Source organism: Triticum aestivum, chromosome 7B, assembly GCF_018294505.1.
Source record: "Triticum aestivum cultivar Chinese Spring chromosome 7B, IWGSC CS RefSeq v2.1, whole genome shotgun sequence".
NCBI lineage: Eukaryota > Viridiplantae > Streptophyta > Magnoliopsida > Poales > Poaceae > Triticum > Triticum aestivum.
Window position 1 is genome coordinate 235,279,828 of NC_057813.1, and position 27,077 is coordinate 235,306,904.

Genomic DNA, 27,077 nt, shown 5'->3' on the forward strand with positions numbered 1-27,077 from the left:
TATATACCTACGTACCCCCAACAGATCGGGGATGGAGCCAAAAACCTAATTCCACCGCCGCAACATCCTATATCCTCGAGATCCCATCTTGGGGCCTGTTCCAGAGCTCCGCTGGAGGGGGCATCCACCACGGAGGGCTTCTACATCATCACCATAGCCCCTCCGATGAAGTGTGAGTAGTTTACTTCAGACCTTCGGGTCCATAGTTAGTAGCTAGATGGCTTCTTCTCTCTTTTTGGATCTCAATACAATGTTCTCCCCCTCTCTCGTGGAGATCTATCCGATGTAATCTTCTTTTTGCGGTGTGTTTGTTGAGACCGATGAATTGTGGGTTTATGATCCAGCTTATCTATGGAAAATATTTGATTCTTCTCTGAATTCTTTTATGTATGATTGAGTTATCTTTGCAAGTCTCTTCGAATTATCCGTTTGGTTTGGCCAACTAGATTGGTAGTTCTTGCAATGGGAGAAGTGCTTAGCTTTGGGTTCAATCTTGCGGTGACCTTACCCAGTGACAGAAAGGGTTGCAAGGCACGTATTGTATTGTTGCCATCGAGGATAACAAGATGGGGTATTTATCATATTGCATGAATTTATTCCTCTACATCATGTCATCTTGCTTAAGGCGTTACTCTGTTTTTAACTTAATACTCTAGATGCATGCTCGATAGCGGTTGATGAGTGGAGTAATAGTAGTAGATGCAAAATCATTTTGGTCTACTTGTCACAGACGTGATGCCTATATACATGATCATTGCCTGGATAACCTCATAACTATGCTCAATTCTGTCAATTGCTCAACAGTAATTTGTTCACCCACCGTAGAATACTTATGCTCTTGAGAGAAGCCACTAGTGAAACCTATGGCCCTCGGGTCTATTCTCATCATATCAATCTCTGTCACTTTATTTACTTGCTTTGCTTTTACTTTTTACTTTGCATCTTTATACCAAAAATACCAAAAATATTATCTCTATCATATCTCACCCTCGTAAGTGACCGTGAAGGGATTGACAACCCCTAAGCGTTGGTTGCGAGTAGCTATCGTTTTGTACAGGTACGAGGGACTTGCGCATGGTCTCCTACTGGATTGATACCTTGGTTCTCAAAAACTGAGGGAAATACCTACGCTACTGTGCCGCATCATCCTCTCCTCTTCGGGGAAATCCAACACAAGCTCGAGACGTAGCAGATTTCCATGATCTAGCTTCAGATTCCGTCCTTCACATCTCGTCGTTTATCGTCGTGTGTGAGGCCTTCCTCTGCATCACCCCACACTTCGGCTTATGGCTCAAGACCTTCAATGTGAAGCCGAAGATGATCGATGGGCGACACGCAGAGTGCAGATGTGCTACAATAAGCAAAGGCGCCGACGCCCTATGGACAAAGGGTTCCTTCCCGGAGGTATCCGATTTATGGCAACGGGAGTGGTTTTACATCACAGCTCCCCGAGGTACAAAGCGGGCAGCCGCCCCTGCCTTCCGCTTGGGCCCTCCGCCCCAACTGGCATCATGGGTCAACAAGGGGCTGGACTGGGGGCCAGTTAATGATGTGCTGACATTGCAAAGCTGCATTCGAGATCTCCTTAAGAGGGATGTCAGTCTTGTCAAGGTAATGCAAGTTATGCTAGTTCGTCGGATCCTGCCATGCCAGCGTCGATCTCTTTGTATGTGGGAGTTCAACCCGGAAGGACCGCAAACTATTCAACAATTCTTCGACGTGATGCTCGAAGAGATGTATTGATTGTTCTTCGGATCACGAATAAAGTGTCCGGACACCACCGAGGATGCGGGTCTCAACTGCAACTGTCCAGATACTCAAGTAAGTAATTCCGTGACAGAACATGTTGTCTTTTTATTTGTCACAACATCATTCTGAAAAATTGCTCTCTGCCAGGACTGGATAAGAAAGGCGGAGAGGATCAGGTGTTCGTCCCCCCTTTCAGAAGGCTCACCGAATCCTGTACTAACCAGGATGCTTAAGCATGCACCTTATCAAGTGCCATCGGGAGAAGATGACGGGAGGAATAAAGAAGCCGAAAGTGGGCTTCACACATTACACATCCAAACCGGGGGAATTAGTGTCTCCGTGAAGGAGGATAATCAGGGAGGTGAATCCAGAATCCCCTCTCCCCAAGGAAAGAAAAGGTCCGCCTCTGAAGACTTGGAAATGGAGGTTCCCAAATGAGGGAAGAAACCTTCGCTAGGGGGCCCTGCCCCGTAGGGCGTCCTTACCGCACAGCGCCCGCAATGGGGCCAGCCCTCAACCGAGCTGTAAGTGAACAAAAGTACTTTGGTAAATATATCCTGTTTTTATCTCTGAGAACAATAACCGAGACATATATCTTGTAGTCCGGCTCGCAGCCCTTCTCGGCAGAGTTCGTCTTCAGGGGATCTTCTTCCAGAGATGATGGAGAGCGAAACGCCTCCTCCCGCCTCCCCGCCTCATGGGGCGGACGACCCTGAGGTGTCGTCACGGAGGATTTCTCCTAATCTGCAAAGGCCAAAAGTTAACTTTTCGGCCGCCCGAAGTCCGGAGTATTCGGCTCCAAAGGAGAGCAACAGACAGAGTCCGGGACTGTCCGGTGTGCAACCGGACACACTGATGGGTCTTCTAGAGCAAGCGTTTATTTCAGAGGCGCATCGTACCTTAATGGGTACGGTGGTTGAGAGGATTTCATCCACCAAAAGCGGGTTGAATGAAGCTTTTACGAGCCTGTTAAGAGGCTTTGAGGTACGCCAAGTAATATGATAGTAGCGCACACGCTAGATTTGCTCTGTATAGGTAGTAGACCCTGAGACTCTGGTTGCCGTCCAGAGGCGGCGAACAGAGGATCATAGTCCCAGGTAATGATCGCGCTGCTTTTTTGTGCAGGCATCTGAGGGTCCAGTGGCTGGCCGGACTGCTGATATTGCCAAACTGAGGTGGCAGCTTGATGTGGCGGATGCCAACATCGCGCTTGTGAACAAATGGCTTGTTGAGGCACAAGGTATGTATTTTCGGGTGGTCAGCAAATATTAAGAGGAGCATAATGCTAGTATCTATAATATGTTGTGACTGCAGATGGAGCTGCTGCCGTGGAGACCCTTCCGGCAGAACTTGCCCGAGCCAAGGAACAAGCCAGGATAAGTGATGCGGCCACCCTAAAGGCGGTCGAAGAGTTAAGAGCCGAACAGGCTGCTCATCGCCACATCGAAGATAAAATAGCCAAGATGGCTGTTGAGATGAAAGATGCCGCCGGCCGATATGAGCTCCTTGAAAAGGAAAGCCAAGCGAAAGCGGCTGACCTGAAGAAGGCCTTGGAAGCAGCCAAGGAAACTCGCTCTGAAATTAGAGGGGTGAGGGAGAAGCTTCGTTAAGCCGGAGATATCGCAGCTGGGAGGCCCTTTTTGTTGCGGATGAAGTTCGGAGATCCAAGGTATGCCCCTCTGGATCAATTATGGAGTGCTGCAGACGTGTATTCGGACTTGGCAAAGAGTGCTGCTGATGCGACTGGGTTTTTCAAAGATCATAAAGATCATGAGGTGGAGAGGTTGTTCTGGTCACAGTTCAGTGCTCCGACGCGTCCGCTGTCGTTGAATGAACGAATGGCTGAGTGGACCGAGCTCCATAGGTTGTCCGGGCTTGCTATAAGGTATGTCGTGGATCATCTTTGGATGAAGGGACTGATACGTCTCCGTCGTATCTATACTTTTTGATTGTTCCATGCCAATATTCTACAACTTTTATATACTTTTGGCAACTTTTTATACTATTTTTTGGGACTAACATATTGATCTAGTGCCCAGTGCCAGTTCCTGTCTGTTGCATGTTTTTTGTTTCGCAGAAAATCCATATCAAATGGAGTTCAAACAGGATAAAAACGGACGTAGAATTATTTTGGAATATTTATGATTTTTGGCAAGAAAAATCAACGCGAGACGGTGCCCGAGGGGCCATGATATAGGGGGGCGCGCCCCAGGGAGGCAGGCGCGCCCTGGACTCTCCTGGAGGCCCCGCAAGGCGGTTGACGCTCTTCTTTTGCCGCAATAAAGCTAATTTTATGAGAAAGATCTGGGCGAAAGATTCACCCCAATCGGAGTTACGGATCTCCGGATATAAAAGAAACGGTGAAGGGGTAGAATCTGAGAACGCAGAAACATAGAGATAGATCCAATCTCGGAGGGGCTCTCGCCCCTCCCAAGCCATGGGAGCCAAGGACCAGAGGGGAAACCCTTCTCCCATCTAGGTAGGAGGTCGAGGAAGAAGAAGAAGAAGGGGGGCTCTCTCCCCCTTGCTTCCGGTGGCGCCGGAACGCCGCCGGGGGCCATCATCATCACCGCGATCTTCACCAACACCTCCGCCATCTTCACCAACATCTCCATCACCTTCCCCCTTCTATATTCAGCGGTCCACTCTCCCGCAACCCACTCTACCCTCTACTTGAACATGCTGCTTTATGCTTCATATTATTTTCCAATGATGTGTTGCCATCCTATGATGTCTGAGTAGATTTTCGTTGTCCTATCGGCGATTGATGAATTGCTATGATTGGTTTGAGTTGCATGTTTTATTATTGGTGCTGTCCTATTGTGCCCTCCGTGTCGTGCAAGCGTGAGGGATTCCCGCTGTAGGGTTTGCAATATGTTTATGATTTGCTTATGGTGGGTGGCGTGAGTGACAGAAGCACAGACCCGAGTAAGTAGGTTGTTTGTGTATGGGATAAAGGGGACTTGATACTTTAATGCTATGGTTGGGTTTTACCTTAATGAATCTTTAGTATTTGCGGATGCTTGCTAGAGTTCCAATCATAAGTGCATATGATCCAAGTAGAGAAAGTATGTTAGCTTATGCCTCTCCCTCAAATAGAATTGCAATAGTGATTACCGGTCTAGTAACATAGTCAATTGCTTAGGGAAAATTTCACAACTCCTACCACCACTTTTCCACACGCGCTTTATTTACTTTATTGCATATTTATCTAAACAGCCCCTAGTTTATGTTTACGTGCTCTTTATTATCTTGCAAACCTATCCTATCACACCTACAAAGTATTTCTAGTTTCATACTTGTTCTAGGTAAAGCGAACGTCAAGCGTGCGTAGAGTTGTATCAGCGGTCGATAGAACTTGAGGGAATATTTATTCTACCTTTAGCTCCTCGTTGGGTTCGATACTCTTACTTATCGAAAACTGTTGCGATCCCCTACACTTGTGGGTTATCAAGACCTTTTTCTGGCACTGTTGCCGGGGAGTCATAGCATGGGGTGAATATTATCATGTGTGCTTGTTTCCTTTATCACTAAGTAATTTTTATTTGCTGTTCTAAGTTGTTCTCTATCTTTAGTTATGGATATGCAACGCAAAATACCAAGAAAATTATGTGTACTTGCTACTCATGGAGATGGGGTAACTCCTAAAACCCTCGATTCTCATTATGTGAAAGATATTATGTACTACTTTGATAATCCTGAGAAAACCCCATTCAAGTTTATAATGGGAGACACGTTGGATCAACGTGAATACATTAGGGATTATCGCTCGACACAAAAAGGGAAACTATTATGGGACCAATCTATTATGTTGTGTTGGTATGCCCGGGATCTATGCTTGAGATATGATATTACTTGTTGCTCTAGGATGAAGGCTCCACACCTTCCCTTTTCATGCAAATTTAATGATAATGAAACCTTAGCTTCTTATGCTAATGGTATCTATGATTACTAAGATGTTGAACAAATAGAAGAATTTGTTGCTTTTAAGGCTGCTTATGAAATTGAATCTTTGTTTGAAAAGTATGAAGCTTTAGATGATGATGTTTATAGGCTTGAAAATCTTGCTATACTTAGATATTACTATGAAAATTATGAATACAATTACTATATTAATGCATTTATTGAGAAAGTCTCCGTTGTCCAAGAAGAGACTAATATTTTGCAGGAAGCTATGGAAGAAGAAATTGATGAAACAGTGAGCTCATTGGATGAAAAAGATGATGAGGAGAGCAAAGAACAAAAGGAGGAAGAGCGGATTAGATACCCGTGCCCACCTTCTAATGAGAGTAACCCTCCAACTCATACATTATTTAATTCCCCTTCGTGCTTACCAGAGGATGATTGCTATGATCCCGTTGATTCTCTTGAAATATCCCTTTTTGATGATGCTTGCTATGCTTGTGGCCAAGATGCCAATATGAATTATGCTTATGGAGATGAACTTGCTATAGTTCCTTATGTTAAACATGAGATTGTTGCTATTACACCCACGCATGATAGTCCTATTATCTTTTTGAATTCTCCCAACTACACTATATCGGAGAAGTTTGTGCTTATTAAGGATTATATGGATGGGTTGCCTTTTACAATTGCACATGATGATTTTGATGAATGTAATATGCATGTGCTTGCTGCTCCTACTTGCAATTATTATGAGAGAGGAACTACATCTCTGCCTCTTTATGTTTCCAATATGATAGAATTGCAAGAAACTGCTTATACTATGCATTGGCCTTTACTTGGTGTGCATGAATTGTTCTTTTATGACATGCCGATGCATAGGAAGAGAGTTAGACTTTGTTGTTGCTTGATATATGTTACTTTGTGCTCACTACTAAATTACAAATCATTGCTAATTAAAATTGGCTTTGATATACCTTGGGATCCGGGTGGAATCATTACTTGAGCACTATATGCCTAGCTTAATGGCTTTAAAGAAAGCGTTGCCAGGGAGACAACCCGGAAGTTTTAGAGAATCATTTATTTCTGTTGAGTGCTTTCATATAGTTTAAAAACAAAAAAAAATAAAGAGGGGGACACAAAAACTTTTCAAAAAGGAAAGGGAATGTGAGAAAGACAAGCATTGTTGAAGTGGGAGAGCTCCTTGAACTTTGTTCATGCTCACGGAAACTTTGTGAATCTTGATTACAGAAACTTTTCATAAAAAATAATTATCCCCTTGTATAATTCCATTGTATTATAAAAATAATGTGCCAAGGTTTGCCTTTAGGATGTTTACAATGCTTGTTGGTTTGTACGGTGCAGGAAAAAAACTTTGGCTGTAGTGCACGATTTTACATTTTTAACTGGAACGTGAATTGGTTCTGATTCATTTTGTAGTGTCTTGCTATACAACTTTTTTATTTTTCCTAATTTTGGTAGAATTGTTGGGGTACCAGAAGTATGGTGGATGTTCAGATTTCTACAGACTGTTCTGTTTTTGACAGATTCTGTTTTTGATGCATAGTTTGCTTGTTTTGATGAATCTATCAATTTATATTAGTGGATTAAGCCGTGGAAAAGTTATATTACAGTAGAAACAATGCAAAAACAAAATATTAATTGGTTTGCTACAGTACTTAGAGTAGTGATTTGCTTTATTATACTAACGGATCTTACCGATTTTTCTGTTGAAGTTTTGTGTGGATGAAGTGTCTAATCGAGGATGTCTCGATATGAGGAAAAGGAAGAGAGGCAAAAGCTCAAGCTTGGGGATACCCGAGGCACCCCAAGTAAATATTCAAGGAGACTCAAGCGTCTAAGCTTGGGGATGCCCTAGAAGGCATCCCCTCTTTCTTTAACAAGTATCGGTATGTTTTTGTATTCATTTTGTTCATGCGATATGTGCAAGTCTTGGAGCGTCTTTTGCATTTAGTTTTCACTTTTTTATGCACCATGCTGGTATGAGATAGTCCTTGGTTGATTTATAGAATGATCATTGTAGTTCACTTAAATCTTTTGAGTATGGCTTTATAGAATGCTTCATGTGCTTCACTTATATCATTTGAAGTTTGGGTTGCCTGTTTTTCTTCACATAGAAAACCGCCATTTGTAGAATGCTCTTTTGCTTCATTTATATTTGTTAGAGCGTGGGCATATCTTTTGTAGAAAGAATTAAACTCTCTTGCTTCACTTATATCAATTTAGAGAGATGACAGGAATTGGTCAATCACATGGTTAGTCATAAAATCCTACATAAACTTGTAGATCGCTGAATATGATATGTTTGATTCCTTGCAATAGTTTTGAGATATAAAGATGGTGATATTAGAGTCATGCTAGTGGGTGGTTGTGGATTGTAGAGACACTTGTATTGAGGTTTGCAAGTCCCGTAGCATGCACGTATGGTAACCGTTGTGTGACAAATTTGAAGCATGGGGTGTTTCTTTGATTGTCTTCCTTATGAGTGGCGGTCGGGGACGAGCGATGGTCTTTCCCTACCAATCTATCCCCCTAGGGGCATGCGTAGTAGTACTTTGCTTCGAGGGCTAATAAACTTTTGCAACAAGTATATGAGTTCTTTATGACTAATGTGAGTCCATGGATTATACGCACTTTTACCTTTCCATCATTGCTAGCCTCTTCGGTACCGTGCATTTCCCTTTCTCACCTTGAGAGTTGGTGCAAACTTCGCCGGTGCATCCAAAACCCGTGATACGATACGCTCTATCACACATAAGCCTCATTATATTTTCCTCAAAACAGCCACCATACCTACCTATTATGGCATTTCCATAGCCATTCCGAGATATATTGCCATGCAACTTCCATCATCATCATATACATGACTTGATCATTCATTGTCATATTGCTTTGCATGATCGTAAGATAGCTAGCATGATGTTTTCATGGCTTGTCCATTTTTTGATGTCATTGCTACGCTAGATCATTGCACATCCCGGTACACCACCGGAAGCATTCATATAGAGTCATATCTTTGTTCTAGTATCGAGTTGTAATATTGGGTTATATGTAAATAAAAGTGTGATGATCATCATTATAGAGCATTGCCCCAGAAAAAAAGAAAAAAAGGAAAAAAAGAAAAAAAAGAAAAAAAAAGGAAAGGCCAAAGAAGCCTAAATAAAAAAGGGGCCAAAGAAGCCCATCGAAAAAGAAAAAGAATAAAAATAAAAAAAAGAAAAGAAAAGGGGCAATGTTACTATCCTTTTTCCACACTTGTGCTTCAAAGTAGCACCATGTTCTTCATATAGTGAGTATCCTATATTGTCACTTTCACATACTAGTGGGCATTTTCATTATAGAACTTGGCTTGTATATTCTGACGATGGGCTTCCTCAAATGCCCTAGGTCTTCATGAGCAAGCAAGTTGGATGCATACCCACTTAGTTTCAGTTTGAGCTTTCATACACTTATAGCTCTAGTGCATCCGTTGCATGGCAATCCCTACTCCTCACATTGACATCAATTGATGGGCATCTCCATAGCTCGTTGATTAGCCGCGTTGATGTGAGACTTTCTCCCTTTTTGTCTTCTCCACATAACCTCCATCATTATATTCTATTCCACCTATAGTGCTATATCCATGGCTTGCGCTCATGTATTGCATGAGGGTTGAAAAAGCTGAAGCGCGTTAAAAAGTACGAACCAATTGCTCGGCTTGTCATCGGGTTGTGCATGATGGGGGCATTTTGTGTGACGAAAATGAAGCATGGCCAAACTATATGATTTTGTAGGGATAAGCTTGCTTTGGCCTTTTTGTTTTGAAAAGATATGATTGCTTTATTGGTACGCTGGAAGTATTATTGTTTTTATGTCAAATGATAGACTATTGCTTTGAATCACTCGTGTCTTAATATTCATGCCATGATTAGACATATGATCAAGATTATGCTAGGTAGCATTCCACATCAAAAATTATCTTTTTTATCATTTACCTACTCAAGGAAGAGCAGGAATTAAGCTTGGGGATGCTGATATGTCTCCGTTGTATCTATAATTTTTGATTGTTCCATGCCAATATTCTACAACTTTTATATACTTTTGGCAACTTTTTATACTATTTTTTGGGACTAACATATTGATCCAGTGCCCAGTGCCAGTTCCTGTCTGTTGCATTTTTTTTGTTTCGCAGAAAACCCATATCAAACGGAGTCCAAACGGTATAAAAACGGACGGAGAATTATTTTGGAATATTTATGATATTTGTGAAGAAAAATCAACGCGAGACGGTGCACGAGGGGGCGAGGAGATAGGGGGGCGCCCCAGGGAGGCAGGCGTGCCCTGGACTCTCCTGGCCCCCCCCCCCCCGTAAGGCGGTTGACGCTCTTATTTTGCCGCAAGAAAGCTAATTTTATGAAAAAGATCTGGGCGAAAGATTCACCCCAATCAGAGTTACGGATCTCCGGATATAAACGAAACGGTGAAGGGGTAGAATCTGAGAACGCAGAAACAGAGAGATAGATCCAATCTCGGAGGGGCTCTCGCCCCTCCCAAGCCACGGGAGCCAACGACCAGAGGGGAAACCCTTATCCCATCTAGGGAGGGGGTCAAGGAAGAAGAAGAAGAATGGGGGCTCTCCCCCCCTTGCTTCCGGTGGCGCCGGAACACCGCCGGGGGCCATCATCATCACCGCGATCTTCACCAACACTTCCACCATATTCACCAACATCTCCATCACCTTCCCCCTTCTATATTCAGCGGTCCACTCTCCCGCAACCCATTGTACCCTCTACTTGAACATGGTGCTTTATGCTTCATATTATTTTCCAATGATGTGTTGGCATCCTATGATGTCTGAGTAGATTTTTGTTGTCCTATCGGTGATTGATGAATTGCTATGATTTGTTTGAGTTGCATGTTTTATTATTGGTGTTGTCCTATTGTGCCCTCTACGTCATGCAAGCATGAGGGATTCCTGCTGTAGGGTTTGCAATATGTTTATGATTTTCTTATGGTGGGTGGCGTGAGTGACAGAAGCACAGACCCGAGTAAGTAGGTTGTTTGCCTATGGGATAAAGGGGACTTGATACTTTAATGCTATGGTTGGGTTTTACCTTAATGAATCTTTAGTATTTGCGGATGCTTGCTAGAGTTCCAATCATAAGTGCATATGATCCAAGTACAGAAAGTATGTTAGCTTATGCCTCTCCCTCAAATAGAATTGCAATAGTGATTACCGGTCTAGTAACGTAGTCAATTGCTTAGGGACAATTTCACAACACCTACCACCACTTCTCCACACTCGCTTTATTTACAGTATTGCATCATTATATAAACAGCCCCTAGTTTATGTTTACGTGCTCTTTATTATCTTGCAAACCTGTCCTATCACACCTACAAAGTACTTCTAGTTTCATACTTGTTCTAGGTAAAGCGAATGTCAAGCGTGCATAGAGTTGTATCGGCGGTCGATAGAACTTGAGGGGATATTTATTCTACCTTTAGCTCCTCGTTGGGTTCGACACTCTTACTTATACGAAAACTGTTGCGATCCCCTACACTTGTGGGTTATCAGGGACAAAGGTCGGACAATTATTTTGGTTTAGAGCAATGATTCCTTGGTGTTGTGTCGCATATCAACGCTGTGATGAGGTCGGTGTGCATAGAGGGTGCACGGATGGCTCTTGCCCATGTTAAAACATATTGGGCAGGGATGGAGGCCACCGCTATTGCAACCCGGGGTCCGGTGGGAGGCCAGGTCCCGGTCGAGCACTATTTTGAAGAAGTCCTAGAAGGCGCCCGTTTAATAGAGGCTCATCACTCGAAGAGTACCATGTTCGAGTGACATGTATTTGAATTGTAAAAACAATGCTATTTTGATTATAAAGGCTGTGTTTATACTTTTGCCCGAAAGTATTATAGTGCCTCCTGTGCGGCCGTTTATGTATGTATATAACCTGAAAGTTTGCAGTCGTCGGCTTCAGCCCCCACGCATATAATGCGGGGGTGTTTGAAAAAGCGCGTAATCACACTTGATCCAACGTCTTGGTCCATTAAGGAGGTGATAGCGTGGTGAGCCAGGCAATCAGACTATATAGCTTTAACACTTTCACTTAGCCATAGGAGTTTGACGGTGGGGCAACTATATAGCCCCTGGTACTTCCATGTTCATCCGAATATGGTGCGCGTACATACGTGACCAGGAAAGCGGTCCTTCGTTAATGCAGAGGAATCGCGAAGATTCCGCTGAGTCATCGAGTGGTTGACCAGTCTCATGCTATATCATGACAGTCAATTTTCGGCTTTCTCTACTGAGGTGCTCATCCAGATGAACCAGGGCACAATCGCAGTAGTTCTCCCGGTGCCACCTTAGCCAATAGAGCGGAATGTGAGGTAGAAAAACATGGGAGCCGGGAAAACCCAACTATTGACCAAAGACATGATTCGGAGCTGATGCATATAAGGCCAAACTCGCGACGCCAAACACTCCCTAAGGTATTCGGACTTTACAACATATACTGGGCTGAGTAATGCCCTCGAATGAGCCCTGAGTTTCCAGGTACATGCATTAGTCTGGCGTGACGAAATGCCAATCACGCCAGTATCCCTCCCGGTTGTGTTAAGTGTCCAGAGGGTATGTAGCAACAAGAGACATTAAAAAAGGTTTATGCAGGGTCTTAATCTAAAAAGAAACCTTTGAGCGGGGCCCTGCTGCATGTCTGCGCCTTTGTCTCCGTTATGCCGTATCATGGAACGGTGTAGCACGATGATCATCTGTAAAAAGGAAAAACCCAGGTGAAAGACTTCATGCGGAAAGTTGGTTATTCTGAACGAACCATGAAAACGCAATCTGTTATTGTATTAATAGGGTCAAGCTGAACTATGGGCTTTTTTACATGCAGGCAGCCCCTAGCACCACCTATGAGGGTATATCCATCGACCCAAGCTCAGATTTATCTGGGCTGTTACAACTGGTGGTGCACCGGACTCGTCTAATCGTGTCCGTGGTCTTTACGACCGATCATTTATTCTGGTTGGAGAGGTCATTCAGAGTTCGGCTACTAGAGCCGCCACATATTCTTCCGCACATAGGGACCGTTTTGTATTTCCGCTAACTGTGATGACGCCATGTGGACCGGGCATCTTAAGTTTAAGATAAGCGTAGTGCGGTACTGCATTAAAACGAGTGAAGGCTGTTCTTCCGAGTAGTGCATGATAGCCGCTTCAGAATGGAGCGATGTCGAAGACTAATTCTTCGCTTCTGAAGTTGTTGGGAGAACCAAATACAACCTCTAGTACTAGAGAGCCCATGCAGTGGGCCTCGACGCCTGGTATTACTCCTTTAAAGGTAGTATTGCTTTGGCTGATTCTTGACGGGTCTATCCCCATTTTGCGGACAGTGTCCTGATATATCAGATTAAGACTATTGCCGCCGTCCATAAGGACTCGGATGATATGGTATCCGTCAATTATTGGGTTGAGCACCAAGGCAGCCGATCCTCCGTGCCGGATACTTGTTGGATGATCCCTGCGATCGAAAGTGATCGGGCAGGCCGACCAAGGATTGAACTTAGGGGTGATGGGCGATACATCGTATATGTCTCGGAGTGCGCGTTTGCACCTTCTCTTTGGTATGTGAGTTGCGTAAATCATATTCACTGTTTTGACTTCTGGTGGGAATTTTTTCTGGCCCCCAGTGTTCGGCTGACGATGCTCATCCTCGTCTTCACTTGGCGTCTCCCTCCCTTTGTGTTCGGCATTTAGCTTGCCGGCCTGCTTGAAAACCCAGCATTATCTATGGGTGTGATTTGCAGGTTTCTCGGGGGTGCCATGAATCTGACATAATCTGTCTAGAATCTTGTTTAGTCTGGATGGTCCATCTCTGCTGCCTTTGAATGGCTTTTTCCGTTGATCGGCTCGAGAGCCCCTGAATCCGGCATTGACCGCCATGTTGTCTAGGCTGTCTTCATTGTTTTGACGCTTGTTTTAATTGCGTCACGGCTTCCCGTTGCCATACCTTGCTTCGGATGTGCCTAGGTCGCTGGTGCCGCTACAGGCGAACCAACTGTCCTCGCCCGTGCAAAAGCGGGTCATAAGGCTTGTTCGGGCTGCCATTGTCCTTGGCTTTTCCTGGCCGAGGTGTCTGGCGAGCCATTCGTCCCAGACACTATGCTTGAAAGCCGCTAAGGCTTCGGCATCCGGGCAGTCGAAGATTTGATTCTTCTTAGTGAGGAATCCGTTCCAAAGCTTTCGGGCTGACTCTCTAGGTTGTTGAATTATGTGACTTAAATCGTCTGCATCTGAAGGTCGGACATAGGTCCCTTGAAAATTGGCCCTGAAAGCATCCTCAAGTTCCTCCCAACTTCCAATTGAGTTTTCGGGGAGGCTTTTCAACCAATGTCGAGCTGGTCCTTTCAACTTGAAGGGCAAGTATTTTATGGCATGGAGATCATCTCCGCGAGCCATGTGGATGTGAAGGATAAAGTCCTCAATCCAGACCCCAGGGTTTGTCATTCCGTCGTATGCCTCTATATTCACGGGTTTAAACCCTCTGGGAATTCATGATCCAGCACCTCATCGGTGAAGCATAGGGGGTGCGTGGCACCCCTGTATTTGGATGTGTCATGGCATGCTGTCGACGGTTGTTGTGTTTGGTATTGATTTCGAGCTGGTATTCAATCGATATGATCGTTTTGGTGGCTGTGATCCTGCACCGGAGCACGCTTCCTAGATCCATAGATGGACCTGGCCATACCGTCTTTTTTGTTCAGGAGCTCACGTAAATAGTGTGCTGACTTGTGTGCGGCATCAGTAGTCGCCCTGTCGTGGCCACGGGGTGGTCGGTCCGGCTGATCGGCCGTTTTATTTTTCGGCTGAATGGGCTCTATAGCCTCATCGTCGAATTCGGGCAGCAGCTTGCGCTTTGGGTAGCTCTTTGTGTGGAGATCGCGGGCGTATTTTTCTTTGGTGTCGAGCACTTTGTTCCATCTACGGTTGAGCGTATCCTGCGCGGCCTTAAGCCTTTGCTTCTGCTTCTTCAAGCTCCTTGCAGTGGCAATAAGCCTTCTATGGAGGTTCTCTTGTTCCAAGTGTTTTTCTGGGATGATGAGTGCATCGTCGTCCGGACTGTTCTCCTCTCCGGAGACAGGTTGATGAATTTTACCCTCAGGATTGTCGTAATCGGACCTCGGCTCCGGACTATGTTCACCGTCCCCTGGCTTGTCCTGCTCCATCGCTGGGTCCATGGGGTCGTTGTTTCCTTTGGAGTCGACCGGGGCATTATTCTTTCTTGAGCTGTTATCGCTGTTTTTACTGTGGCGGGATTTAGAGCGGCGTCTATGTCATCACTTTGGTTGCTGCTTGAGGGGATTATCCTCCGTTGCATCCTTCCGTTCCTCATCGTTGTTTTCTTTTGGTGTATCCACCATGTATATATCATATGATGAGGTGGCTGTCCAGCGCCCTTTGGGCGGTGGTTCCTATTCTTCTCCTGCATGGTCGTCCATACCGTCAATGTCTTCGGACTCGAAGTCAAGCGTGTCGGTTAAGTCATTGACAGTGGCTACCAAGTGGGTGGTGGGTGGGGAACAAATTTCTTCGTCGTCCGCTTCCCGCTCAAGCCGGACATAGTTCGGCCAAGAGTCTCCTGATAAAGAGAGAGACTTTAGTGAATTTAGCACGTCGCCCAAGGGTGAGTGCTGAAAGATATCAGCAGAGGTAAACTCCATGATCAGTGCCCAATCAGGTTTGATAGGCACGAACGTGCGTGGTTCAGAACCTATGGCCGGAAATGAGTCTGGGGGTCCGATGACACAGATCTCTTTGGAGGTGAAGACTGTGTTCGGCTCTATCGCCGCTTAGTGTGCGGCCTCCGCGGCGGGGTCTATCCACCCGTCCTCGGATGGCACGATCTGCTCCGGATTGAGGGCTGGGGCAGCCGCAGGTGTGATCTCCCGAACACCGTCCGATGGCAAATCTAGGTCATGCTCGTCATGACTATCCGGCACACCTGACATGGGCTCGAATCTGTCGAAGATGAAGTCTCCGTGGATGTCGGCAGTATAGTTCAAGCTTCCAAACCTGACCTAATGGCCAGGGGCGTAGTTATCGATCTGCTCCAGATGGCCAAGCGAGTTGGCTCTCAGTACGAAGTTGCCGAATATGAAGATTTGTCCAGGGAGGAAAATCTCACCCTGGATCGCATCGCTATAGATGATCGAAGGAGCCATCAAGCCTTATCGTGACGACACAGTGGAACTCTCAATGAAAGCACGAATGTCGGTGTCAAAACCGGCGGATCTCGGGTAGGGGGTCCCAAACTGTGCGTCTAAGGCTAATGGTAACATGAGGCGGGGGACATGATATTTACCCAGGTTCGGGCCCTCTCGATGGAGGTAATACCCTACTTCCTGCTCGATTGATCTTGATGATATGAGCATTACAAGAGTTGATGTACCACAAGATCGTAGAGGCTAAACCCTAGAAGCTAGCCTATGATTATGATTGTTGTTGTCCTACGGACTAAACCCTCCGTTTTATATAGACACCAGAGGGGGCTAGGGTTACACGGAGTCGGTTACAGAGAGGGAGATCTACATATCCGAATTGCCAAGCTTGCCTTCCATGCAAAGGAGAGTCCCACCCAGACACGGGACGAAGTCTTCAATCTTGTATCTTCATAGTCCAACAGTCCGGCCAAAGTGTATAGTCCGGCTGTTCGAGGACCCCCTAATCCAGGACTCCCTCAGCGACCACTTGAGGGGATGCACAGCCTCGAGCTTTGGGAGGGCTGTGTTCACCTCACAAGAGAACTTCTTGAAGATGCAGTTCGAGGTGGGTGCCTGAGCTCCACAAAGGATGCACGCTATCGTGCAAGGCTCTCGATAGCCCCCGACCATCTCGTCTTGATGATTGTCGTTGTTCCTTCTTGGCGGCGGAAGCAGCGGAGGAAGGCCAGCGTTGCCTTGAGGACGGGCCTTGCGAGGCTGATAGCGCTAGGCGCCATCACGTGGCTGATCGCACCATCCACCCTCGCGAGGCTGGTCGCGCCAGCCTTGGCGAGGGTTGCGGTTGTCCCAGCGGCCTCCTGCACGGCCTCCTCCGCGACCAAAGCCACGGTCACTGTGCTAGGCGGCGGCCCAGGCGCTCATCCCGAAGCGCCCTGAGCTCCTGACAATTGTCGGTGTTGTGAGTGTGCACGTTGTGGAAGACGCAGAACGGGCGCCCATCCTTGGAGGGCTCATCACAGTCACGACCGCGCTTCAGCTTAGGGTCGGCCAACAGCATGGTGGGGTCCTTGCGCTTCACTTCCTTAGCCTTGGCCTTTTTTCTTTGGGGTCGTTGTCCAGGTGCTTGAGGAGGGAGAGGCGGCCTTCCTCTGCCCTTGAGCACTTGTCCGCCAAGTTGAACATCTCCAGCGTCGTGCATAGGTCATCATGGATGGCGAGCTCTTCGCTCATCTTGACATTCGTGACTCCCTCGGGGAACACCAAGATGATGGCTTCGTCCGAGGCCTTCGGGATCTTGAGGCGGACCTGAGTGAAGTGCTGAATGTACTTGTGGATAGTCTTGCCGGGGTGCTCCTTCATGCACCGCGGGTCGTTGATAGTGAGAGTGTGGTCGCAGGTGCCTTGGAAGTCGCAGATGCATGAGCTAGGAGCGCACGCCATCCTTGGGAGATATGGGGAACCAGTTTGCCATGACCTTGTCGTCGCCATTCCCCGCCTCAATGTTCAATGCGTAGAACTAGAGGAACTCCGTTGGGTCGGGGACGCCGTCATAGCACGGGGGTAGCTCTGACTTGAACTTGACTGGCTAGACCACCTAGCGTAGCTCGCGGGTGAAGGCACAATAGCATGATACGTCTCCAATGTATCTATAACTTTTGGTTGTTCCATGCTATTATATTATCTATTTTGGATGTTTTGTATACATTATTATGCTATTTTATATTATTTTGGGGAGTAACTTATTTACCTAGAGCCCAATGCCAGTTTCTGTTTTTTTCCTTATTTTCTACTTTCGCAGAAAAGGCATACCAAACGGAGTCCAAACAGAATAAAACTTCACGATGATTTTTCTTGGACCCGAAGACACCCAGAGGACTTGGAGTCCAGGCCAGAAGAGCCACGGGGAAGCGGTAAGGGTGGAGGGCGCGCCCTGGGGGGCGCCCCCTGCCTTATGGCCCCCTCGGGGATCCCCCGTCGTACCTCTTCGTCCTATATATTCACATATATTCCAGAACCCTCAGAAGCATCCACAAAAATACTTTTCCACCGCCGCGGGTCTCTAACCTTGTTAGATCCCATCTGGAGGCCTTTTCCAGTACTCTGCTAGTGGGGGATTCGATCATGAAGGGCTTCTACATCAATCCTATTGCCCTACCGATGAAGCATGAGTAGTTTACCTCAGACATACGGGTCCATAGCTAGTAGCTAGATGGCTTCTTCTCTCTCTTTGATTCTCAATACCATGTTCTCCTCGATGTTCTTGGAGATCTATCAGATGTAATATTATTTTGCGGTGTGTTTGTCGAGATCTGATGAATTGTGGATTTATGATCAGCTTATCTGTGAATATTATTTGGATCTTCTCTGAATTCTTATATGCATGATTAGATATCTTTGTATTTATCTTCGAATTATCGGTTTGGTTTTTCCAACTAGATTGGTATTTTTTGCAATGGGAGAGGTGCTTAGCTTTGGGTTCAATCTTGCGTGATTTCACCCAGTGACAAAGTAGGGGTAGCGAGACACATATTGAATTGTTGCCATCAAGGATAAAAAGATGGGGTTTTCATCATATTGCTTGAATTAATTCCTCTACATCATGTCATCTTACTTAAGGCGTTACTCTGTTCTTTACGAACTTAATACTCTACACGCATGCTGGATAGCGGTCGATGTGTGGAGTAATAGTAGTAGATGCAGGCAGGAGTCGGTCTACTTGAAACGGACTTGATGCCTATATTTCATAATCATTGCCTTGGATATTGTCATAACTTTGTGCTTTTCTATCAATTGCTCGACAGTAATTTGTTCACCCACCGTATTATTTGCCTTCATGAGAGAAGCCTCTAGTGAAACCTATGGCCCCCAGGTCTATCTTCTATCATACTTGTTTCCATTCTACTATTTTGTAATCTTCTATTTTTCAGATCTATAAACCAAAAAACCCAAAAATATTTAGTTGCCTTTTAGTTTTATCTATCTCTATCAGATCTCACCTTTGCAATTGACCGTGAAGGGATTGACAACCCCTTTATCACGTTGGGTGCAAGTATTTGATTTTTTGTGTAGGGGCATCTATTGGGGACTTGCTTGTACCTCCTACTAGATAGATACCTTGGTTCTCTAACTTAGGGAATACTTATCTCTACTTTGTTGCATCACCCTTTCCTCTTCAAGGGAAAAACCAATGCAGGCTCAAGAAGTAGCAGGAAGAATTTCTGGCACCATTGCTGGGGAGGTCTACATCAAGCCTACCAAGTACCCATCATAATCTCCCATATCTTACATTACATTATTTGCCATTTGCCTGTCGTTTTCCTCTCAGCCACTTCTAAAATGATTTTCAGAAAAATACAAAAATATTTGCCTTTTTATTTGCCTTCTTCCATATGCCTTTTTTGCTTGTTTTCTACCTTTGCTTGTGTCTCCATGTGCCTCATGTTTGCTTGTATCTTTGCTTGCTAAAAATCTATTGTTATGGATCCACTTAAAGCTTTTTACTTGGATCATCTTTGATCCATATGTGCTCGTGCAGAAACCCCAACTAGTTTAGTTGAGCGAAATTCTTTAGATGAGCATGCTCATTTTGTGCGTCACCGTTTGTCTGAAAAAGGGAGACTCTTATGGAATTAAATAAATTGTTTGCTATGTTATGCTTGGAATCTTTGTGAACTTTATGAGTTTACTTCTTGCTCTAAGAACCCTAAAAACACCTTCCCTACCTATGTGAGTTTAATGATAATGAAATCTTATCTTCTTATGAAAAGGGTGGTTACATTTACTATGATATTGAACAAACTCATGAATTTGTTGCTTTTAAGGGTGCTTATGAAGTTGCTTCATTGATTGAAAATTATGATATTACTCTCTACAAATCTGAAAATTTTGACATACTTAAATATTGCTATGAAAACTATGCTCATAATGCCTATGTCAAAGAATTTATTGAGACAATGACCATTGCTTTGGAAGAAAATAATGATATGCATGAATCTATAGATAATTATGATTCCGTTGATTTGATTGAGATATCTTCCCTTGATGAACATGATGCTTGCTATTTTTATGGCCATGATGCCAATATTAATTATGCTTATGGAGATGAATTTGCTATAGTCCCTTATGTTAAACATGAGATTGTTGGTATTGCACCCATACTTGATAGTGCCTCCAATCAAAAGCATGATTGCAACGATGTTATTATAAATTTTATTAATGTCAATTGTGCTAATAATATGCAAACCCCAAGTTTGGGAATGCTAGTTTTTCTATGTCCGCTACTTATTGCCATGATCATGATTGGGGTGATAATGCTTTTTATGATCTTGAAATTTTATTTAAGCCTCGTGATGAATACATTTTCTATAATATTGAAAGTGGGTTTGGAAGAGTGTCAACTTTAGATCCCACGTATTTGGAGAATATTCAATCTTACGAAAATTTTGATAAAAGTGGGTTTGGAAAGGTCATGACTTTAGCTAATGATAATCCCACTATTTTGGAAGAGTGTCAACTTTGCATGCATGTGGATCATGTAGAATTTTTTTATGTGATAGCTATATTGTTGAATTTGATTATGATCCTACATGTAATTATTATGAGAGAGGAAAATATGGTTGTAGAAATTTTCAAGTTACTAAATTTCCTCTCATTATGTTGAGATTGCTATTGTTTCTCTCTTCTTCCTTGCATATGCTAGATCTTTCTTGTCTTGCTAAATTGTTTTCCAATAAAATTCCTATGCATAGGAAGTATGTTAGACTTAGATGTGTTTCTCACTGCTACCTCTTGAGCTTGTGTTGGTTTTCCCTAGAAGAGGAAAGGGTGATGCAGCAAACTAGCGTAAGTATTTCCCTCAGTTTTGAGAACAATGGTATCAATCCAGTAGGAGACGACGCACAAGTCACCGAATACCTGCACAAACAATCAAGAACTTGCAACCAACGCAATAAAGGGGTTGTCAATCCCTTGACGGTCACTCGCAAAAGTGAGATCTGATAGAGATAGGTAAATGGCAAAGTACATATTTTTGGTATTTTTGCTTTATAGATTGGAAAGTAAAGATTGCAAAATAGTATATCAGAAACTTAGCACGATGTAAACGAGATTCAATACAATGGAAAAGAGACCCTAGGTCCATAGGTTTCACTAGTGGCTTCTCTCAAGATAGCATATATTAGGGTGGGTGAACAAATTACTGCCGAGCAATTGATAGAAGAGTGCATAATTATGATGACATCTAAGGCAATCACTACAAAAATAATACACTTCCATGATGATACGTGTTTGTCACAGTAGGTCGCGTTTTTGTCATGCATGTACATCCATGATGATTTTATGACAGAATCAAGATAGTCATACCTGTGTTGTCGTAGAAGTGTTCCATTACATTACCAAAATTCTCATCACTGAAGTGTCCACTTCCATGACGATAAATCATGCGTCACAGAAGTGCTTTCGTCAAGGGTGACCGACACGTGGCATCCACCGTAATGGAACGCCGTTAAGCTATCGGGTCGGATTTTGGATCCGATAACCCATTAACAGCCCGGACCAATGGGAAATTTCCACGTGTAAAATTCTGATTGGCCGAAGGGAACACCTGTCAGCTCGTCAGTGGGCCAGATGTCACCCGTCCATTGAAGGAGACATGCCTATGATACGTCGACACGTGGCTGGGCCCAACAGAGGCCCATATAGGTTAAAAAGGCCGGCCCAGTCAAAGGCCCATAGTACTTAATTAGGTACTAGTGGGCCAGCCCAATAACGGCCTCCTTAATATAGGCCCATTTATGGCCTGAAGCCAGATCTGGCCCGTTAATTGTTCGCCCAATATTTGGGCCCATTTACGGCCCGAAGCCAGATCTGGCCCATTAATTGTTCGCCCAATATTTGGGCCCATTTGCGGCCCGAAGCCAGATCTGTAACGTTAATTGTTTGCCGAATATTTGGGCCCAACTACAGCCCAGTGACTTTCGGCCTGTTAGCGGCCTGATGTAGACATGGGCCCATTTCAGCCCGATGTGAATTTCGGCCTGGGAATGGCCCGTGTTGCCCATGGGCCATATATGGTCCGATGGGACATCGGGCCCACTACCGGCCCATGCTAAAGGTGGCAACAGTTAAGCCCAACATGACTTTGGGCTTGTTAAAGGCCTGTCGCGTAATTAGGCCCGTTGATGCCTGTACTAAGCTTTCGGCCTCTTAAAGGCCCATGGTATTAGTGGGCCAACTAAGGCCCGAGATATGTTTCGGCCTGGTAACGGCCCATGAGCTAACTGGGCCCAAAAAGGCCCTGCCTACATTTCAGCCTGCTGAAGGCCCGTTAACGACTAGTGAAAATTGAGGCCCAACATGAATTTTGGCCTGCTAAAGGCCCGTGGTTTCATCTCGACCGTAACAGGCCAGTACAATATTCAGCCTGTTAATGGCCCAACGCTACCTGGGCCAAACAAAGCGCTGGGTGGACAAAAGGCCCAACTAAAATATAGGCCGGTATAAGTATGGGCCTGGCACAATGTGTGAAGGCCCCAATCATTCGGGCCCAAGAAAGACGCAGGCCGGCCCAATTGTGGCCCGCTAAAAACCTGGCCCGTTAGAGTCGGATGTTTCATCCCGGTCGACTACATCTGATTTTTATTTCTAATAGCGAATGATGGCAGCAACTAGTAGCAATTAAGAAAAAACCTACTCTATACAATAAAGAAATTACGACATAGTAACTAAGAATGAACCTACACTATATAATAAAGGATTTAAGGTATATTACGTCCACTGGGCATCGAAGTTTGCCACCAGTGATCATAAAGCGCAACGAAGAAGCAATATGACAATGATGGAGGGTGTCATAATAAACGAAACGGTGGAAAGTTGCATGGCAATATATCTCGTAATGGCTATGGAAATGCCATAATAGGTAGGTATGGTGGGTGTATGGCGTCGGTGAAAATTGCGCGACACAAAAGAGGCTAGCAATGGTGGAAGGGTGAGAGTGTATATGATCCATGGACTCAACATTAGTCATAAAGAACTCACATACTTATTGCAAAAATCTATGAGTCATCAAAACAAAGTACTACACGCATGCTCCTAGGGGAAGGGTTGGTTGGAGTTAAGCATCGCGCGACCCCGACCTCCACTCATAAGGAAGACAATCAATAAATAAATCATGCTCCAACTTCATCACATAATGGTTCACCATACGTGCATTCAACGGGAATCACAAACTTTAACACGGGTATCTCTCAAATTCACAACTACTCTACTATAATGATTCTAATATCACCATCTTCATATCTCAAAACAATCATAAAGAATCAAACTTCTCATAGTATTGAATGCACTTCATATGAAAGTTTTTATTATACCCATCTTGGATGCCCATCATATTAGGACTAATTTTATAACCTAAGAAAATTACCATGCTGTTCTAAAAGACACTAAAAATAATATAAGTGAAGCATGAGAGTTAAACAATTTTTATAAAATAAAACCACCGTCGTGCTCTAAAAAGATACAAGTGAAGCACTAGAGCAATATTGTCTAGCTCAAAAGATATAAGTGAAGCACATAGAGTATTCTAACAAATTATGATTCATGCGTGTCTCTCCCAAAAGGTGTGTACAGTAAGGATGATTGTGGTAAACTAAAAATCAAAGGCGCAAATCATACAAGACGCTCCAAGCAAAACACATATCATGTAGTGAATAAAATTATAGCCTCAAGTAAAGTTACCGATAGACGAAGACGAAAGAGGGGATGCCCTCCGGGGCATCCCCAAGCTGAGGCTTTTGGTTGTCCTTGAATTTACCTTGGGACGCCTTGGTCATCCCCAAGCTTAGGCTCTTGCCACTCCTTATTCCAAAGTCCATCAAATCCTTACCCAAAGCTTGAAAACTTCACAACACAAAACTTCAACAAAAAATCTCATGAGCTCCGTTAGTATAGGAAAATAAATCACCACTTTAAGGTACTGTGGTGAACTCATTATTTATTTATATTGGTGTAAAACCTACTGTATTCCAACTTATCTATTGTTCATACCCCCTGATACTATGCATAGATTCATCCAAATAAGTAAACAACACGCGAAAAACAGAATCTATCAAAAACAGAACAGTCTGTATTAATCTATAACTCTCGAATACTTCTGTAACTCCAAAAATTCTGAAATAAATTGGTGGACATTAGGAATCTGTCTATTAATCTTAGGAAAAAATAATCAACCTAAAAGCTCTCTTCTGTTAAAAATGACAACTATTCTCGTGAGGGCAAAGATTCTGTTTTTTTACAGCAAGATCGCATTAACTTTCATCCAAGTCTTCCCAAAGGTTCTACTTGGCAAAAACACTAATTAAAACATAAAACCACATCTAACCAGAGGCTAGATAGATTATTTATTACTAATCAGAGCAAAAGGTAAAGAACAAAAATAAAATTGGGTTGCCTCCCAACAAGCGCTATCGTTTAATGCCCCTAGCTAGGCATAAAAACACGAATAGATCTAGGTATTGCCATCTTTGGTATGCAATCCATAAGTGGCTCTCATATAGATTCATAAGGCAATTTCATTTTCTTCCTAGGACAGTGTTCCATGCCTTTCCTTAACAGAAATTGGAATCTAATGTTTCCTTCTTTCATATCAATAATCGCACCAATCGTTCTAGGGAAATGTCTACCAAGAATAATAGGACATGTAGGATTGCAATCTATATCAAGAACAATGAAATCTACGGGCACATAATTCCTATTTTCAACAATAATAACATCATTAATCCTTCCCATAGGTTTCTTAATTGTGGAATCCGCAAGATGCAAATTTAAAGAACAATCATCAAATTCACGGAAACCTAGCACATCACACAAAGTTTTTGGAATCATGGAAACACTAGCACCCAAATCAGACAAAGCATAGCATTAATAATCTTTAATCTTAATCTTAATAGTGGGTTCCCACTCATCATAAAGTTTTCTAGGAATAGAAACTTCTAGTTCAAGCTTTTCTTCAAAAGATTGCATCATAGCATCAACGATATGTTTAGTAGAAGCTTTGTTTTGATTATAAGCATGAGGAGAATTTAACATGGATTGCAACAAGGAAATACAATCTATTAAAAAACAATTATCATAATTAAATTCCTTGAAATCCAAAATAGTGGGTTCATTGCTACTTAAAGCTTTGACCTCTTCAATCCCACTTTTATCAATTTTTGCATCTAGATCTAAAAACTCTTAATCATTGGGGCGCCTTTTAACTAAAGTTGACTCATCTCCAGTCCCATCTTCATCAAGATTCATATTGTAAAACAAAGATTTAATAGGAGTCACATCAATAACTTTTGGATCTTCATCATTATTATCATGAAAACTAGAATTAAGAACACGCTTTTACAAATCAATCTCTTTTTGCACACATCTTAGCGGTTCTTTCTTTGTACTCATCAATGGAAATTATCATGGCCTTGAGAGACTCATTGATATCATGCTTAGGTGGGATAGATATAAGTTACAAAGAATCAACATCAAGAGAAATTATATCCATGTTTCTAGCCAACTCATCAATCTTAAGCAATTTTTCTTCAATCAAAGCATTGAAATTCTTTTGCGAACTCATAAATTCTTTAACACTATTCTCAAAATCAGAGGGCATGTTATTAAATTTTCCATAAGAGTTGTTGTAGGAATTACAATATTTATTGGAGGAATTACTAGGAAATGGCCTAGGATTAAAATTTCCTCTATACGCGTTGTTACCAAAATTGTACCTACCAACAAAATTCACATCCATAGATTCATTATTATTCTAAATCAAAGTGGACAAAGTCATATCATTAGGATCAGAAGAAACACTTATATTAGCAAATAATTTCATAAGTTCATCCATCTTTCCACTCGAAAGATTAACTCTTCAATCGCATGAACTTTTTTACTAGTGGATCTTTCGGTGTGCCATTGAGAATAGTTAACCATAAAGTTATCTAGGAGCTTAGTAGCTTCTCAAAAGTGCCTCCTGTGGCCGAATCTAAAAGATTTCTAGAAGCAAAATTCAATCTGGCATAAAAAATTAGTATAATCATCCAAAAATTCAAACCATGTGTAGGGCAATTACGTATCATTCGTTTCATCCTCTGCCAAGATTGTGCAACATGATCATGATCATGTTGCTTAAAATTCATAATATCATTCCTAAGGGAGATGATCTTAGCGGGAGGAAAATACTTAGAGATAAAAGCATCTTTACACTTATTCCATGAATCAATACTATTTTTAGGCAAAGATGAGAACCAAGTTTTAGCAAGATCTCTAAGCGAAAACGGAAATACCTTCAATTTAACAATATCATTATCCACATATTTCTTATTTTGCATATCGCACAAATCAACGAAATTGTTTAGATGGGATGCGGCATCTTCACTAGGAAGGCCAAAAAATTGATCTTTCATAACAAGATTCAACAATGCGGCATTAATTTCACAAGATTCAACATTAGTAGTAGGAGCAATCAGAGTGCTAATAAAATAATTGTTGTTGGTGTTGGGAAAGTCACACAATTTAGTATTATCTTGAGCCATCGTGACAAGCAATCAATCCAACACACAAGCACACAAGAAGCAAGCAAAAAGAGACGAATGGAAGAGGGGCAAAGAAAAGGAAAAGGTTTTCTAAAATCATTTTTGAAGTGGGGGAGGGGAAAACGAGAGGCGAATGGTGAATAATGTAATGCAAGGGAGAAGAGTTTATGATGGGTACTTGGTATGGCTTGACTTGGCGTAGATCTCCCCGGCAACGGCACCAGAAATCCTTCTTGCTACCTCTTGAGCTTGCGTTAGTTTTCCCTTGAAGAGGAAATGGTGATGCAGCAAGGTAGCGCAATTATTTCCCTCAGTTTTGAGACCAAGGTATCAATCAGTAGGAGACGACGCACAAGTCACCGAATACCTGCAGAAACAATCAAGAACTTGTAACCAACGCGATAAAGGGGTTGTCAACCCCCTTCACGGTCACTCGCAAAAGTGAGATCTGATAGAGATAGGTAAACGGCAAAGTAAATATTTTTGGTATTTTTGCTTTATAGATTGGAAAGTAAAGATTGCAAAATAGTATATCAGAAACATAGCAAGGTGTAAACGAGATTCAATATAATGGAAAAGAGACCTAGGGGCCATAGGTTTCACGAGTGGCTTCTCTCAAGGTAGC